Raw genomic sequence first — 20,047 nt, 5'->3', positions numbered from 1 at the left:
AGACTAAAGCTTTTCTACAAACAGGTGGTGAGGAAAGCCCAATAGAATCCTGTTTCGTTTCACTAACGAGAAACTCAGGGCACACTGAGAACCAAAATTACCTGTTTCATAACAAACTAAACCAGTATAATAACAGGCTTCAGTCAAAACTTCTATATGCATAATTCTTTGTAGTTTTGTGTATAACAGTAGGCTTGGATAGTGATAACCTCTGACCCTTGCCTGCAATGCTGCTCACAGGTATTGGGAAGGCTGTGAAGACAGCCACCCAGAACCAGATTTCCTTTCTTTATTTGAGCCTCATGGCTGCCTTTCAAGGCTGTATGCTTCTCTTCAGCCTCATGAAAGTTCAGGGTACTCAAAAAACTAGGTCACAAATTGCTTCCATCTCTTTAGAAGAAAGGATTTAAATTACATTGTTGCTCTCCCTGCTCCAGAGATAACAGTGAGTACAGTGCTGCTTCAGAAGAGAAATTACGAATGTGTGAAAATTTACTGTGATTCAATACCAGTGCACATTAGTCAAAAACCCTTTAGTGGAGCTGAGGCTTATGGTCTACCTAAAGCCCCAAACTTCCAGAGCTAGAAACTGAACGGATAATGAAATTTAATCACAGTCATCCTGTGAGTCAGAGGCAAATAAGCTGGCAGCCATAGGAGTGAGCATAGTACTTTTGGTCTGTCTTAGGCAAGGAAAAGAGACCTTTTCAATAGTGGGATGGAGAATGGCTTCTCCAGCTTCTCCTGCAATGAATTCTCACAAGTACCAGCACCACCCCAATGACAGTGATCTCTTTCCTGATACTGCAAATGAAGTATCTGCTAACCCTTGATATTTTTGATATATCTTAAAAATATACCACTGGCCCACTTTAGAGCCCTAGTTTGAGAAAAGTTTCCTGTATGAGAGAACTTAAGTGACTTATGTGGATGAAGAAGGAAAGAGATGATGAAGTGTCTTAACCACCATCTTTCTTGTACTCCTGCATGACAGAGCTGTACCTGGCTGCTGGGCAGAGAGCCCAAGATCCTCCAAATAGTTCACCCCTGGGCCTCAGCCACAGCTCCTAGTTATAGCTATCTTTGTGATTAGCTCTGGACAACTACAATTATCATTCCTTAACTCCTAAAGGAACCCTGGAAAGTCAGGCAGGCTGGAGGAGCCATGTCTTGTGTGTACATGTGTCAGCACACTGAGCTATGATATCTGAAGAGCCAGATTGCTGTTTGCAAGGAGCAGGGTGTAGCAGACTTGGCAGATGACACAGCCATGGCATTGGGCTTTGGTGAATCAGGTAGGGAAGACAAGGTGCCTTCAGAAAGTAGAAGGGAAAAAATGAGCAGGAATCCCAAGCTGCTTGGAAACTATATGGTCTTTAAACAGCTTCACTCCAACACTCCAAAGATGAGAGGGAGATAGATTGACCACTTCCTTTACTCTTATGGGAGACATTTAGGGAAGCATAGGTTCTGATCTAACACCAACCAGGTGCATGAGGAAGGTTCTAGAGGGCCTTTTTCCAAAATAGAGCCTCCCCTCTAAGGGATGAAGTTGTAATGACATCTTTCTTTAGCATCAGCATGGCAGTTCAGTCTGAAGTAGAGGTAGCAGAGTGTGACAAAGGGATGCAAAATCTGGCTTTGGAAATAACTGCTTAAATGGGATAGAATAGGTCCCTTCTCCACATTCCTCAAAGCCATCTTGCTGTAGAATACTCTAAGTCAATACGAATTTCATTTCTAATGCAAATCTCGTAGGATACTGAATCTAAAAGATTTCCTGGCTGGTATAAGCGCAGCTACTATTTACTCAGTAAACTTGGATAAGTCATATCATTTTCTGGAACCATTTGTAAAGTGTAAAGGTGAAAAATTAGAACAGAGCTAAGACCTTTATCACTTATAATATCCTTTGTACCTTTTGCAACCCCCTACAAACTCCCACTGCCCCCAAAATTCAACTAGGCAGAAGGAATTGGCCCATACTTAATATTTCTTCCTGCTTTGCTTTTTTATCCTGCTCTGCCATGCCCAGTCACTCAGTTGTGTCCATCACTTTGTGACCCCATGGGCTGTAGCCCACCAGGCTCCTCTGTCCTTGAATTTTATAGGGAAGAATACTGGAGTGGGTTCTCATTTCCTACTCCAGAGGATCTCCCCAATCCAGGGATCAAGCCAGAGTCTCTAGCATTGGCAGGCAGATTCTTTACCACTGAGCCACCAGGGAAGCCCATTTTTACTTTAAAGAATCATAAATCACAGAACTTGATGGTTAAAATGGGACCCAGGAGGAAAAATGGTCATGATAGTGGAGAGGATAATTTTCTACGTAAGGAAAAATTCTTTCCAAATCAAAAAGGTAAGGGAATGGTTATCACTGCCAGTTTTCAAATAGGAAGCTGGAGGATGTTAGATGAAAGTATGGGCCCTTCGTACCCCTAGGACCACTTACAGCACTTTCCTCTGATAACCCCAATCTTTGATGGAGCTTTTTGCCTAAATAGTATTTCTTTATCTCTGGACTATATTTGCTTGTTCTCTCTCTAAAATCTGCTCTTCAGCTCTCCCTGTACAGATAGATCTTTCCTTCAGACTAAAATCAGTCACTCAGTCGTGTCTCACTCTTTGCGACCCCATGAATCGCAGCACGCCAGGCCTCCCTGTCCATCACCAACTCCCGGAGTTCACTCAGACTCACATCCATCGAGTCAGTGATGCCACCCAGCCATCTCATCCTCTGTCGTCCCCTTCTCCTTTTGCCCTCAATCCCTCCCAGCATCAGAGTCTTTTCCAATGAGTCAACTCTTCGCGTGAGGTGGCCAAAGTACTGGAGTTTCAGCTTTAGCATCATTCCTTCCAAAGAAATCCCAGGGCTGATCTCCTTCAGAATGGATTGGTTGGATCTCCTTGAGTCCAAGGGACTGTCAAGAGTCTTCTCTAACACCACAGTTCAAAAGCATCAATTCTTCAGTGCTCAGCCTTCTTCACAGTCCAACTCTCACATCCATACATGACCACAGGAAAAACCATAGCCTTGACTAGACGAACCTTTGCTGGCAAAGTAATGCCTCTGCTTTTGAATATGCTATCTAGGTTGGTCATAACTTTCCTTCCAAGGAGTAAGCGTCTTTAAATTTCATGGCTGCAGTCACCATCTGTAGTGATTTTGAAGCCCAGAAAAATAAAATCTGACACTGTTTCCTCATCTATTTCCCATGAAGTGGTGGGACCGGATGCTATGATCTTCATTTTCTGAATGTTGAGCTTTAAGCCAACTTATGAACAGTATGAAAAGGCAAAATGATAGGATACTGAAAGAGAAACTCCCCAGGTCAGTAGGTGCCCAATATGCTACTGGAGATCAGTGGAGAAATACCTCCAGAAAGAATGAAGGGATGGAGCCAAAGCAAAAAGAATACCCAGCTCTGGATGTGACTGGTCATAGAAGCAAGGTCCGATGCTGTAAAGAGCAATATTGCATAGGAACCTGGAATGTCAGGTCCATGAATCAAGGCAAATTGGAAGTGGTCAAACAAGAGATGGCAAGAGTGAATGTCGACATTCTAGGAATCAGCGAACTGAAATGGACTGGAATGGGTGAATTTAACTCAGATGACCATTATATCTACTACTGCGGGCAGGAATCCCTCAGAAGAGATGGAGTGGCCATCAGGGTCAACAAAAGAGTCCAAAGTGCAGTTCTTGGATGCAATCTCAAAAATGACAGTATGATCTCTGTTCATTTCCAAGGCAAACCATTCAGTATCACAGTAATCCAAGTCTATGCCCCAACCAGTAATGCTGAAGAAGCTGAAGTTGAACGGTTCTATGAAAACCTTCAGACTAAAGTATGCATTAAAAGATTACTCCATACAGCAGGCTTTGGAATTTAATTGTGTTTCAATTACATTGTAGGAATAGATCTGCAAACTGGACATGGGCATTTTCACATAAATCCTCCTCATTCTAGCTAAATCTTCCCATTTCAGCCATTTTCTCTCCACTCTTATCTTGCCATGAGCCATACAACGAAACATGAGTCCAATATGGGGGCTATTTTTCATCAGGGATTCTATAAAAGAGGTGGAAAGACCACATTGCCTTTTTGAGCAGTTCTCTTAAGCCGAGGGAAAATTTTTGGGCCTCTGGTAAACATTGTTTCTTTGGCACTTTTCATACCCAAAGGAAAATGGATGACTTGGAGGCTCTCCATTTTCCAAAGACTGGAAATGTTCTTCTTTTTAGTATTGTTAAATGTGCATTTGAAGAACCTGAGGAATTCATGCCTTTGAAGAAACAGCCCTTGACCCAAATCCAGGCTTGCAAAGTTGTGCACTCTGCCCACCTTTATTCCCTTTGTGTGTCATCTCTCAGTGGACTTTTTGGAGCCAAGGTGAGGGCACTCTTTTTGAGCACTTGCCAAGCCTCCCTTCAAGAAAATTGTATCAGTGGAAAGTCTGTCAGTAGCGCAAGAAAGGTGACTTCCGGAGAGAATCCAATACAGTTCACAGGCTGGCTTAGGATGGAGCCTCGCGGAGTTCCACAGAACAAGCAGCACCTTGCTTTTTCCAGCGACCCCGGAGGCATTATATTTTTCTCTGAACTAATCTCAGGGTCTCACACTCTATAGTCCTAAACTTTAAAGCCATGAGTATCCAAGCAGTTGGTCACCATTCTGCCTAAGTCTCATAACCGCGACTTCCAGTATCCTTGCCCATTAATAGTCAGTCATAACTCTTGTGATCTCATCTCATCATCTTATTTTATGAGAGCAGAGTGGAATACATATGGAACTCAGATGTTCATTCATGTTAATACTTATTGGCCATGTTTCTCCCAAATGTATAAGACATCACTCTAGTTCTGCCCCCACTGAAAAAATCTCACACTCAGATGGAGAAGGCTGACATTTAAAAAATGACAAAACAATGTGGTGAGTGCAAATGGAGGTAGGTACTATTATGCGGCATCCAGAAACAAATCAGTCAACTGCCTGTGTACACAAGTGGAGAGAGAATAGAGTTGGGGGAGGCAGAGAGTGTGTGCTGGTTAGAGAAAACCATTAGGAAAGTCAGAGTAAGAGTTGAATTTTGAAGGTTAAAAAAGAACTTGTCAGGAAGGAAAGAGCATTCCAGTTAGAGGAAACAGCATGTGCAAAGAAGTTGAAATAGCATTGCAGATGTTCAGGAAACCACAAAAAGCACAGCAGAGCTAGAGGGTAGGGTTTGGCGTAGGATTGGATAGGGTAGTAGGAGACCATCTGCCCAGAAATGCAAAGGGAGGCAGTAACCATACTGGGAAGGAATGTGTTGCTGTGGTAAGAAGATTTAAATATATCCAGGATCTTATGGGTCTGATAAGCAGGAGAAAGAGAGAGATTTTGAAAAGAAGAATTGAGCTGAAACATTAAGTGCTGTAACAAGTTTCCTCTGAATCAGTGGTTTTCAAGGACTAGTCCCCTAGACCAGCTAAATTAATATATTTGAAAACTTTATTTTTATTGGAGTATAATTGCTTTGCAATGTTGTGTTAGTTTCTGCTGTACAACGAAGTGAAATAGCTAGATGTATGCATGTATCTCTCCCTCTTGGGCCTCCTTCCCACCCCCACCCCAATCCCACTCCTCTCGGTCATCACAGACCACTGAGCTGAGCTCCCTGTGCTAGGCAGCAGCTCCCACTATCTCACACATGGTAGTGCATGTGTTAGTCCTGATCTCCCAGTTCATCCCACCCCACTTCCCCGCCATGTCCACAAGTCCATTCTTTACATATGTGTCTCTATTGCTGCCCTACAAATAGGTTTTTCTGTACCATTTTTTTAAGATTCCACATATATATTTTAATATACAATACTAATTTTTCTCTTTCTGGCTTATTTCACTCTGTATAACAGGCTCTAGGTCTATTCATGGCTCTACAAATGGCTCAATTTTGTTTCTTTTTATGGTTGAGTAATATTCCATTGTATATATGTATCACATCTTCCTACCACACATATGTACCACACATTCATCTGTCGATGAACATTTAAGTTGCTTCCATGTCCTGACTATTATAAATATTGTGGCAGTGAACATTAGGGTACATGTGTCTTTTTGAATTATGGTTTTTATTTATTCATTTTGTTACTTTTAAATTTTATTTTTAATTGGAGGATAATTGCTTTACAATGTTCTGTTCGTTTCTGCTGTATAGCAACAGGAACCAGCTCCCACCCCATCCACCCCCATCCTACCCCTCTAGGTTGTCACAGAGCCCCGAGATGAACTATGGTTTTTAGAAAGGCAAATTTTCATGCCCCACACCAAACTTGCTGAATCAGAAACTCTGGGGTTGGCATATTCTCCAGGGGATTCCAATATGCAGTCAAGTCTGAGAACCACTGGTCCAAATCAGTCATTTCTTCTTAAAGTTTGGATGCAACAAGCAGATAAATAGGGCGATTAGAGAGATCAAGCAGAACACAAACCTTATTCTATTTGCCCAGTTAGGGACTGAGTTATAGAATTTCTTCCTTAAGTGATTTAAGAATCAGGCAAAAGGATTTCATGAAGAAAGAGTTAAACGAATGATGTGTACAGTTTAGACAGAAAAAGAAGGGGAGTATTTAATAGATAAATCAACAAGTCAGTAGGGAAATAAATGTTCAAAAAAACAAAAATATTAACACTTAAAAAAAAAAACACCTCTATGGAGCCCCTGTCATGAGCAACGTGCTCTCCCAGGTGCAAGAGACGCAGACAATGAAACCTGCCTTGAAGGAAATAAGCCAGTGAATGGTTACTTATACTCTTGGGATTCTCTGTTGCTAAGACTTATCCAGGTACAGTGGAAAATTTCTGGTGATTGCCCTCATCTTTCTTTAAAATAAAATAGCACAGATTTAGGCCATGGAATCTCTGGGTGCTTGTTCTTTCATCAGGAAATGGAGAGCGTGTGGGGGGGAACTGGTGAAGGAGCTGTGGGCCATTCTCCATGTGAGAGTCCTTGCACGTGTGGGTTGCTGGGTGGGCACCAGCTGCTGCAAAGAAAATCATTATTTTACAGAAATGGAAACCTATTTCCTCCAGGGCTTAACCAAGACAAAAGCAGTCTAAATCCCATTAAAATACATTTGATCAAGTCTCCCCTCTGTGTTCTCTGATCACGGGGAAGGCAGATTATCTCAGTCCCTTGCCATCACCTCTTGCTGGATCCATGCCAGTTCTTCTTCTCTGTTTATATTCAGCCAAGGGGAAAGTTTTTTCTCAAAAAATCGGGAGTTGCCAGTTCCTTGGTGATCTTGGTGAGAAGATGAGAGCTGGAGTTGAAATTGGTGAAGGAAAAAATATTGCAGGGGTTAAATCCTGTGGCCACAGGAGGTGGTTATGAAAGTAACTATACAGGAAGCTGTCCCCGTAATCCAACAGGTGATTCATGTTCTCCTGTTTTTTGTTTTTTTGCAAGGCATTCTGTAAGATAACTGACCTCTATAAATCCTTCTCTTTTTTCAAGTTCTTATAGCACTTACTAAGGCATTGTGGACATGCTGTGATGAATATAAAGTTCAAATAAAAGAGAAAGAACCTTGCCTCTATAAAGATTACCACGGAATACAGTGAAGGTACTTATAAATATGCTATGCATAAACTGAGGCCAGATGCAGTAAATACTTAAGCAGAAGTTTAAAAGCAATGTTATTGGGGCAAAAAGAAATACATGCCTTGTAATACTGGGAAAATTTAAGGAAGACATCCTGGAAGAGGTGGCATTTGAGCTGGTTTTCAAAAGGAGAGATGGCGAAATAAAAATGGAGCATAAGAAAAAGGAAGAAAGAATTCGAAGGGAATGAAAGTTACAAAGTTGTAAAATCGACAGAAATCTATAGAAAGTAAGTAGACAGATAGGATGACGCAGTGGGTGGAAGGATGGAAGGGCAGATAGACTCAGATTTAGGTCAATCTTGGAAGCTATGGGTTTGTACTAAACAGAGCAAGTGTTTGTACTACACTTACAATTTGCTCAAGAGAATATAAATTCATTTTGTATGTTTTTTTACACTGATGTCAATAGATTGGACTCTAGAACAGTACTACTTGGTTCTGCAGAAGTCCATGTAGTCTTATGTACCCCATTCCAGCTCCAGTGTATCATTTATCTCTGTAATAACTGCTAGCTGTTCTCCCCTTCAAAAACCTAAGGGGGAAGAAAGCTTAGGCATGGGGGCTTCTGTTTATCATTTTCATTTTCTACTTGCTATAGGAAGAATACTCCCTTTGGCTCACTAATTCACTTCAGAGAAATAGATTGGTCCCCAGCTGTTTGAAAACAAGGGTGTGATTCCTAGAAATGTAACCATTAAAACAAAATTTTATTATATGGAGTTTGGGCAGCATCCGGCCTTCCTTCTCATTTCTGTGAGCTGAATCTCTAAGCTCCGGGATTCACAGTCTCCATGTGATGCTCCTTGCACGTGTTCACAGTCTGGTTGCTAAGCCACAGGGAGAGCACAGCCTAATGCTGTTTTCAAAAGATCAATTATTGTTTATCCAGCCTCATATCTCTGCCCTTCTAAAATATAATACAAACAAATCCTGGTCTACTGGGATCTGTAGGAGGGCCAGTTGGTCCTGACTGCCAAACTCTAGGACAGCTGAGAGTAACTAGATGGCAGACCAAGGGGTGGTTTGAACTTACTAGAAAATTTACACTGTATCTGGACCTAAGTCTAAAAAGATTTGAGGGGAAACCTATGAAACAGGGTGGATATAATAAAATATAAATGGAAGTGGAAATCCTTAGAGATGCTAAAATCGGGAAATACATTACATTATTTTGCTTTTAAAAATATATCACTGCTTGGTGGCGGTGGTGGTTATGGTGATTGTAGTGTATGCTTGCGTGTGGCAAATGTCAAAGAGTGGCTATATGGGAACTGGGCTTGGAAATGCCAAGAGTTAATGTAAAAGATTTCAGGAATTTCTTGAGGAGCAGTATATATCTGGAGAACGTGGATCAATAAGTTGAGGTTCTGGGAAGCTCCTAACACAGTATTTTTCAAAGTCAGCTGAACATTAGGTGTCTGGGAAGGTTTCATGAAGCTTTATGGTCAACTGTACCCTAAAGAGGCAAGTGTAAATTGGTACAACTTCTTTTGAAAAACTTTTGGCAGTATCTATTGGAGACGTGGATTCAATTGCTGGGTCAGGAAGATGCCCTGGGGAAGGAAATGGCAACCTAGTCCAATATTCTTGCCTGGAAAATCCCATGGACAGAGGAGCCCACCAGGCTCCTGGTGGGCTGCATTCTATTGAGTCTTAAAGAGTTGAACACAACTGAGCATGTATGCACACACTGGAGCTATACATACACCTTCTTTATGAATCAGCAGTTCCATTCCTAGGTAGGTACTCGATAGAAATGCACACCTCTACTTACCAAGATGTATAGGAATGTTCATAGCAGCATTATTGTAATAGGTCAAAACTGAAATCTAATCAGATACCATTGCCATAATACTAAACAGCAATGAGAATGATTTAAAACAATGTACATGGATATGGGTGACTCCTGCAAATGTAATGCTGAGCCGAAGATGCCAGACACACATAGAACTACATACTATATGATTCCTACTTATATAAAATTTGAAACCTATGCTATCAGAACTTTGTAGGAAAAGAATAGTGCTTTTCCTAGGAAGGTGTTCTAGCTGGAAGGAGGAACTTAAGGAGCTTCTTTTGTTGCTCAGTCACTAAGTCGAGTCTGACTCTTTGCAACCTCATGAACTCTTTGCAACCCCAGCACACCAGGCTTCCCTGAAGGAAAGGAAAAGAGCTTCTAAGATGCTAGTAATACACAGATTTTTGGTTCGGGAACAGATTACACAGATGTGTTCATTTAATGGAAATTCATTGAACTGTGCACTTATGATTTGTTTATTCTCAATGTATGGTACTGGAATTTAAAGTTAAAAATAATCCCCAATTGCATGGTATTGGTAAAAGAATAGACAAAAATCCCAATGGGACAGAATAGAGAGCCCAGATAGAGACCCACACGGGTATATAATTAACAAATTTCCAACAAGTGAGCAAAAACAATTCCATGGAGAAAGGATAATCTTTTTAACAAATGTTGCTGGAACAAATGAAAATCTACAGGTAAAAATAAATGAATGAATTTACACAAACCTTATGCCATTCACAAAAATTAACTCTAATTCATAATTTTTCATTTTCATATAAAGTGCAAAACTCTAAAATTTTTAGCAGATAGCATAGGGAAAAAAATATAAGTCTCTTTGGGATTGGTTATAAAATTTTAGATTCAATACCAAAAGCATGATTCTTGAAAGACAAAAAAGGTTGAGTGGAGCTTTATTTAAATTAAAGTATTTTGTTTTGTGAAAGACACTGTTAAGAAAATGAGAACAAAAGCAATACGTTGAGATAAAATATTTGCAAAGCAGATATCTGATAAAGGACTTGCATCTAAAATATATAATGGACTCTTAAAACTCAACAATAAGAAAGCCAAAACCCTATGGATAAAAGATCTGAACAGATATCTCACCTAAGAACATGCAGATAACAAGCAATCATATGAAAAGATGTTCAACACAAGTTTTCATCTGTGTTGTTCAGTCACTCAGTCATGTCTGACTCTTTGCAACCCAACGAACTACAGCACACCAGGCCTCCCTGTCCTTCACCATATTCCAGAGCCTGCTCAAACTCATGTCCATTGAGTCTGTGATGTCATCCAACCATCTCATCCTCTGTCGTCCCTTTCTCCTCCCGCCTTCAATCTTTCCCAATATTAGGGTCTTTTCTCATGATTCAGCTCTTCACATCAGGTACCCAAAGTATTGGAGCTTCAGCATCAGTCCTTCCTATGAATATTCAGGGTTGATTTCCTTTAGGATTGACTGGTTTGATCTCCTTGCTGACCAAGGGACTCTCAAGAGTCTTTTCCAGCACCACAGTTCAAAAGCCTCAGTTCTTCAGCACTAAGCTTTCTTTATGGTCCAACTCTCACATCCATACATGACTATTGGAAAAACTACAGCTTTGACTATACTGGCCTTTGTTGGCAAAGTGATGTCTCTATTTTGGAATATGCTGCCTAAGTTTGTCACAGCTTTTCTCCCAAGAAGCAAACATCTTTTAATTTCATGGCTAAAGTCACCATCTACAGTGATTTTTGGAACACAAGAAAATAAAGTCTGTCACTGTTTCCACTTTTCCCCCCATCTATTTGCCTTGAAATGATGGGATCAGATGCCATGACCTTATTTTTTTATATAAATTTATTTATTTTAATTGGAGGCTAGTTACTTTACAATATTGTATTGGTTTTGCCATACATCCACATGAATCTGCCACGGGTGTACACGTGTTCCCCATCCTGAATCCCCCTCCCACCTCCTTCCCCATCCCATCCCTCTGGGTAATCCCAGTGCACCAGCCCCAATCATCCTGTATCATGTATCAAATCTGGACTGGTGATTCATTTCACATATGATAATATACATGTTTCAATGCCATTCTCCCAAATCATCGCACCCTCGCCCTCTCCCACAGAGTCCAAAAGACTGTTCTTTACATTTGTGTCTTTTGCTGTCTTGCATACAGGGTTATCATTACCATCTTTCTAAATTCCATATGTATGCATTAGTATACTGTATTGGTGTTTTTCTTTCTGGCTTACTTCACTCTGTATAATAGGCTCCAGTTTCATCCATCTCATTAGAACTGATTCAAATGTATTCTTTTTAATGGCTGAGTAATATTCCATTGTGTGTATGTACCACAGCTTTCTTATCCATTCATCTGCTGATGGACATCTAGGTTGCTTCCATGTCCTGGCTATTATAAACAGTGCTGCGATGAACATTGGGGTACATGTGTCTCTTTTAATTCTGGTTTCCTCGGTGTGTATGCCCAGCAGTGGGATTGCTGGGTCATATGGCAGTTCTATTTCATTTTTTAAGGAATCGCCACACTGTTCTCCATAGTGGCTGTATTTTTTGAATGTTGAGTTTTAAGCCAGCTTTTTTGCTCTCCTCTTTCACCTTCATCAAAAGGCCTTTAGGCTCTTCACTTTCTACCATTAGGTGGTGTCATCTACATATCTTAGGTTATTGATATTTCTCCCAGTGATCTTGATTCCAGCTGTAAGTCATCCAGCTCAGCATTTCACATGATGTACTCTGCGTAGAACTTAAGTAAGCAAGGTGACAATATACAGCCTTGACATACTCCTTGTCCAGTTTTGAGCCAGTCATTTATTCCTTGTCTGGTTCTAACCTTTGCTTCTTGACTTGCATACCGATTTCTCAGGAGGCAGGTAAGGTGGTCTGGTATTCCTGTCTCTTTATGAATTTTCCATTATTTGTGGCAATCCACACAAAGACTTTAGCATAGTCAATGAAGAAGAAGTAGATGTTTTCCTTGAATTCGCTTGCTTTCTTCTATGATCCAGTGAATGTTGATAACTTGATCTCTAGTTCCTCTGCCTTTTCTAAATCTAGCTTGTACATCATGTTATCAGTTCATGTACTGCTGAAGCCTAGCTTGAAGGATTTTGATCATTACCTTGCTAGCATGTGAAATGAGTGCAATTTTGCAGTAGTTCACACATTCTTTGGCATTGCCCTTCATTGGGATTGGAATGAAAAGTGACCTTTTCCAATTGTGTAGCTGCTGCTGAGTTTTCCAAATTTGCTGGCATATTGAGCGCAGCATTCAACAACATCATCTTTTAGGATTTTAAATAGCTCAGCCAGAATTCCGTCACCTCCACTAGCTTTGTTCATAGTAATGGTTCCTAAGGCCCACTTAACTTCACACTCCAAGACATCTAGCTCCAGGTGAGTGACCACACCATTGTGGTTATCTAGGTCATTAAGACCTTTTTTGTAGTTCTTCTGTGTATTCTTGCCACATACTCCTAATCTCTTCTACTTTTGTTAGGTTCTTACCATTTCTGTCCTTTATTTTGCCCATCTTTGCATGAAATGTTCTGTTTGTATTTCTAATTTTCTTGAAGAGATCTCTAGTCTTTCACATTCTATTACTTTCCTATATTTCTTTGCACCATTCACTTAAGGCTTTCTTATCAAACATAGATATATATGTTGGAGATAAAATTAGTAGAACTTGGTATTCCTAAATGAACATGTCATTTACTGAGAGGGAACGCATTAGAAGATAATCAAGCTTGGGGGATATAAATAAACACAACTTTCATATAATTACTAATATTTACTTGAGGAACTTTAATCAAGAATGACTTTTATTTACAACTATTAAACAAACAAGAGTGGGTACTAGCATACCACCAGCTTGAATAAAAGCTCAAGATTATTTTTCTCATTACTTTGTGAAAGTCATTCTAGAAAATTACTTTTTAATATGTATTTTGAGATCAGTTAATATAAATAGCTTAGACTAATTTAATCAATTGTTGAGTTTGTATGATGAGCTAGAGTCTTGTGTTATATAACTGATTCAACCAAATGATCCTATTCAAAGGACTCTATAAAAGATTGTAACATGACTGAAAAATACCATCATGAAGTTCCAGGGCAGTAAACCTCAAATATGATCATTAACACCAGATCTTTACAATGAATTGTTCTCAGCTGTTTCCATGACAGCCATTGAAACATTTATAAGAAAATGCTTTAAGGTAGTTATGTCTCATAAATCATATCTATTATTTAAGAGGTTGGTAGAAAAATAGAAATGTGAAAAGTGCTAAAAGAGAAGAAATAAAGTTTCACAAATCACATGCACTGCTGCTGCTAAGTCGCTTCAGTCGTGTCCGACCACTCTTCACGTGGTTTCCTTGGAAAAGCTATGTGACTTCTTTTTTTCCTTTTTTAGGGACTTTAAGAGATGTTATCTATTCAATAGAAATGGAATCATTCTTCCTAGTTTAAATCTTGCTAATAATACATGTTTTCCACTGACATATTTTCATAAATATTCAACTTTAAGATCTTCAAGTAAATTATGCATCTCCATTTTTAGAAAGTGAACACCCAAGAGAAGTTTCCATGCATAAAAATTAAAGAAGGGATAGATAAGTGGGTAGATTTCAGCACAATGTGGGTGGGGAAACTGCCTGGCAATTGAGTAGCAGGCAACTAGCTCTTAATGTTCTATTTTAAAGAGGTTGGAAGTCATAATTGAAAACAATAAAACATATTTAGTTAAGGAGCATATTTATATATGCAACTTTCAGAATGTCTTACTCTGAAATTTTTGAAATCCAAGGCATTTTCAATAGCATAATAAAGCCACACCAGGATGAATTGAGTTTGGATAAAGAAGAAGCTTCCTAGCTCTTCTCTCTTGTCCTAAGTGTCTGGCAGCAGTCATGGTGAAATGTCACTCAGATCTGTTTTTGAGACAGGACCTGTTAAATAAAGGGCAGTCAGTTGACAGCTTATTGCTGCATTGCCTTCTGGATCCAATGAAGCATTGGAGCCACACACACTCTTCCTACACAGCACTAGCCAATGCCTAAATGCGGTGAAGGTTAAGGGTCTGCATTTCTGTGCATGTGGGAAACTTCTAATATTAATAGATTATTTGCTCTGGGTCTCCATGTTAGATTGGCTGAGATACCAGAGCTGCACTTTAGTCTGGTCTATTGCTGCCTGGCATTCTTTCTTACTATCTGTTTTCACAAACATTTAACTTGCTTTGTGATCTAAACATTTCCCTGCCTGTTTCTGCTCCTTCCCCCCTATCTTTTAAGGCATTGTCCCTCCAGTACATCTACTGTGCATTTACCTTGTTTGGACATCTGCTTTCCAGAGGGCCTGATCTGGAGCAGTCTTTGATCCCTTTGGTGTCCAGATTCCCTTGTGTTAATTATTGTTACTTTTCAAGACCTGCCTTAAGCCTGCATTTGTTTGAGTTTGATTCATTTTAAAGACATATGAGTGGCAACTATGGGCTTCCCACGTTTCTCAGTGGTAAAGAATCTGCCTGCCAAGGCAGGAGACAAGAGATACGAGTTCGATCCCTGGAGAAGGAAATGACAACTCATTCCAGTACTCTTGCCTGGGAAATCCCAAGGACAGAGGAGCCTGGCAGGCTACAGTCCATAGGGTCGCAGAGAGTCAGACACGGCTGAGTGACTTAGCATGCACACACAAGAGGCAACTATAAATCAGACACAGTGCTAGACATACTAGAGGTACCACAATGGGCAAGACACCGTATCCACTTGTAAAAGTTGTGATGGGTTGAGGGGAGGGTAGGACTAAAGGGATGAATAGGTGAAGCACAGGGGATTTGAGGGACAGTGAAATTTTTTTAGTATGAAACTGTGGAGAAGGCGATGGCACCCCACTCCAGTACTCTTGCCTGGAAAATCCCATGGACGGAGGAGCCTGGTGGGCTGCAGTCCATGGGGTCGCTAAGAGTCGGACACGACTGAGCGACCTCACTTTCACTTTCCACTTTCGTGCATTGGAGAAGGAAATGGCGACCCACTCCAGTGTTCTTGCCTGGAGAATCCCAGGGATGGGGGAGCCTGGTGGGCTGCCATCTATGGGGCTGCACAGAGTCGGACACGACTGAAGCGACTTAGCCGCAGCTGCCGTGATGATGGATTTAGGTTATTATGCTTTCATCAAAATCCAAAACATATTTAACACAGAAGTGAACCTTAATATAAATGATGGGCTATAGTTAGCAATGTTGTGCCAATATGTTTTCATTAATGATAAAGATTACAAATCAGGCATTATTCTAATGCGGATATTGGTAATAAGGGAAACTATGCTGAGGTGAGGGGTGAATGTATAGAACTCTGCTCAAATCATTCTTAAAGTCTAAAACTCTACTGAAGCAATAAATTCTATTGTTGTTGTTGAGTCACTAAGTTGTGTCTGACTCTTTTGCAAACTGATGGACTGTAGCCCTCCAGGCTCCTCTGTCCATGGGATTTCTCAGGCGTGAATACTAGAGTGGGTTGCCCTTTCCTTCTCTGGGGAATCTACCTAACCCACATATTAAACCTGTCTCTCCTGCACTGGCAGGTTGGATTCTTTACCATCTGAGCCACCTGGGAGGTTCAATAAAATTTATTAATTAGTCTCAAAAATAATCTACTGGCTTTTTCTGATTGCAGACTTTTGACCATTTCTCTTGTCCCTGAAATTTTTTGACCCTGTTTATTCTTCAAAACAGTTTAAGTATGTACTTTGACTTTGTATCTTTTAGCAAGCCTTGCCCCAAGATTTTTAGCTTTTTGCCTAAATGTTTATCAGAGCATTTTTTAAACCAAGACTGTGGCCTTTTAAAGAAACATTGGTGCCAGATGGAAAAAAATTCCCCCCCTGCTACATATCTATGTTAATAGTCTTTCATTACAGATTGATAAAGTGTGATCGTGTCTTATTTAGGATTAAATAATACTGATCTTGTCATCAAATGTGCAAAATGAGGAGCTATAATGACTATATATCATTTACCTATTTGAAGATTTGTTAAAAGTTAAAAGTTTTCTGCCTTTCATTTTTTTTCCCTTCCAGATAACTCTTCTTTGTGTTTTCTTCTTTATTGCAAGGGACATTCATGCACAACAGGTACACACACACAAACAACACATACAGAGAATCACACTCATGTACCCCTCTAATAATTCTTAAAACTTTTACAATGTATTAATTATTCTTAAACTATAGGCAGTGAACCTAGTGGGGGACACGTCTCTTGGACCACCTTCTAATGGAGGATGCACTTTGCTGTAATTTCATTTGCAATCTTATGCAAAATCTATTTTCTCTAAAGTTTGTCTTCTAAACCATCATGTTTACATCATACATCATGTTGAGTATTTAGATATTTTTGCTTCTACTATTTACCATAGTCTTGAATTCTTAAATCTTCACAGCATCTTGAATTCCTTTTGGTTGATATTCTATTCATCTTGAAAGAATACACTTTGAATATGAGTTTGATGTGTTGAATGTTGCATATTCCAGTTGCAATAAGCTTGGCCAAAGTCAGAAGCTGTCAGGGATATTATGTATCTTCTTTGTTCATTCAATGCACCAGAATGGCACTTAAAATTTTCAGACAGGGCCCAGTTTGGTCCAGTATACAATAAGGGTAATGCCTGGAATGCTTATGGACTCATTATTTTGCGATGGCAATGATAGAAAAAGACAAACCCACTCCAGGAAATGACAACAAAGGCATTTTGGTTATTATAACAGTATCCAACAACCCATAGGTAATATACAATGAGGCTCCGATTTGAAATGCATTAATATGCACAGCCAATTGTGCATAAAGGAAAACACTCTGCTTTGTCATGTCATTGGTGTATGGAATTTTCTATATCATTCTTTTCCACTGCTCATAGGTCCTAGGGTAGCTATTTTCTTCAATAAATCTATATACTGTCCATTGTGGATAACTATTTCTTTCTGCATCTCAAATTTAGCTGACTTTTCAACTTTGAATAAAGCATCCCCTATCAGCTCAGTTTTTGTTATGGGCTAAATATTTGTACCCATAAAGCCCTACCCTTCAAAATGATACTCTTAGGAGTTGTGGCCTTTTGGAAGTATTAAGTTAAAATGATGTTGTGTGTGTGTTGCCCTCCTGATGAGATTAGTGCTATGAATTAATTACTGTCTTGAATGATTTCTCTTCCCATTTACAAGAACCTAAAACTTGCTATTTTCCTCTAAGTTTAAGAGGATTCCTACCTTTATATTTTACCTAGGTGTTTTTTTTTTTTTTTTATGGTTCTGGAGGGATGATTTCTAAATTGATTTGAAGTGGAAAGTCTTCATTAGATCTTATTTCCTCAAATTTAAAACAAAATTGCAAGTCTCTGATCTCTTACCCCTACTTTAATGTTCCTCAGTTTTTATGAGATGTTACAATCACTCTTTCTGGTTCTGATTCAGTAAAAATCTGGTCCTTATCTTCCCTGTGGCTCAGATGGTAAAGAATCTGCCTGCAATGCAGAAGACCCAGGTTTGATACCTGGGTCTGGAAGATCCTCTGGAGAAGGGAATGGCAATCCACTCCAGTATTCTTGCCTGGAGAATCCCACGGACAGAAGAGCCTGGCGGGCTACAGTCTGTGGGGTTGCAAAGAGTCAGACACGACTGAGTAACTAACACTACTACTACTATTCCGGTTACCTTCTCGAGCCCCTGGTGAGCCAGGGTGGAATCTTTGTGGCAAGTTGTGTTTGCATCAGTTGAGACACTGAACTCATCTCTCATGGTGCAATTGATTTTTGATTCTGCCCTGGGCTGAGTAATAAAGCGTGAGATGCCAGCCTCTGGGCCTATAGGATCATAGCATCTGCTTTCTATGGCCACCCTGCAGCTTGACCCTTTGTCTCTGCACCACACCTTGCTTTGCTTATCGGAAGATTTGAGCACACTAGACCCATCCTGGTCCTGGGGGAAGTAAATGGATTTTCTGAGAACAGGAAGTACCTATTAATTTTCTGGCAAAGAGGCTTAGAAATCCTTTTTTTTTTTTTAAACAGTACTATCCCTCCTTAATAAGTAATTAATATTCTACTTACAAATTAATATCTTTACTTTGATTCACTGCAAGTTTACCACAGCATCATCGTTACCCTTCCCAAAATTCCTGTGACTCAAGTGCTAAAAAATTGTATGAATTTTCTCATGTTAAAAGGGAGAATTTAAGACAGTGAGTCATCCAAGAGCACATAGGAAGTCAGCGCCTGACACCTCTTGGAGCAGCCTGCGGAAACCTCAGGGGAATTGAGTACATTGTTATTGAACTCCTACTAAATACTGTTTTGAGTGCCTGGCCCTTTGGGATGGTCAGAAAACTAAAGGGGAGTCTGTGGTTGTAGAATGCAGAGTTCAGGATATAATTTTAATATGTGAAAATTAGCTAGTAAATAATGCACCATGTGCTAAGTCGCTTCCATGTGTTGAACCCTTTGTGACCCCATGGACTGAAGTCCACCAGACTCCTCTGTCCATTGGATTCTCTAGACAAGAATACTGGAGTGGGTTGTCATACCCTACCCCAGCGGATCTTCCTGACCCAGGGATAGAAGATCAGGGATCTTCCTGATCTGCATCTCTTACATCTCCTGCTCTGGCCGGCAGCTTTTTGCCACTAGCACCACCTGGGTAGCCCACGTGCACCATAGCACATGTTAAATAGTGCTGAAATTTGTGGCATTTAAACTTTTTAAAAAGGAAACAACTCACCAGTAAGGCTCTATGGAGGAAGTGCCATGCCACAGTGGAAAGGGTGCAAGTCTTGGAATCAGACAGTGAAAGTATGATTCTCTATTATTACTGATTAATTCAAGGATCTCGGGTGTGCTATCAAAAGTCTCCGAGCTCAGTTCCTTTCTCCTCAGAATGTAGCAAATTCCTACCTTTCATGGCTGTCAGAATTAAATGTGACAATTAATGCAAATCTGCTCAATAGATGGTAATTAAACATGAGGAAGGAGTATAAGAAGTGGGTCAGAAAGTTTTGATAAATTAGCAGGATACAGACTGATGGGGAGGAGTCACACATTGAGCTCCAGTTGGTCATCCGTCAACCATGGTTATTGATTTCAGTTTTGTCTAAAATAACATTTCCCTAAATATGGCCCGTGAACTACCAGCATCAAAATCACCTAAAAGTATTTGCTCAGTTCAGTTGCTCAGTTGTATCCAACTCTTCGTAACTCCATGAACTGCAGCATGCCAGGTTTCCCTGTCCATCAACAACTCCTGGAACTTGCTCAAACTCATGTGCATCAAGTCGGTGATGCCATCCAACCATCTCATCTGTAGTCATCCCCTTCTCCTCCTGCCTTCAATCTTTCCCAGCATCAGGGTCTTTTCAAATGTGTTAGCTCTTTGCATCAGGAGGTCAAAGTACTGCAGCTTCAGCATGTCCTTTATATGAATATTCAGGGATGATTTTCTTTAGGATTGGTTGGTCTGATCTCCTTGCAGTCCATGGGACTCTTAAAAGTCTTCTCCAGCACCACGATTCAAAGCATCAGTTCATTGGTGCAAGATTTTT

This window comes from Bos taurus, chromosome 3 (genome assembly GCF_002263795.3).
Source record: "Bos taurus isolate L1 Dominette 01449 registration number 42190680 breed Hereford chromosome 3, ARS-UCD2.0, whole genome shotgun sequence".
NCBI classification, from domain to species: domain Eukaryota; kingdom Metazoa; phylum Chordata; class Mammalia; order Artiodactyla; family Bovidae; genus Bos; species Bos taurus.
The sequence above is the reverse complement of the archived record's forward strand: the minus strand, read 5'-3'. Positions refer to the sequence as shown.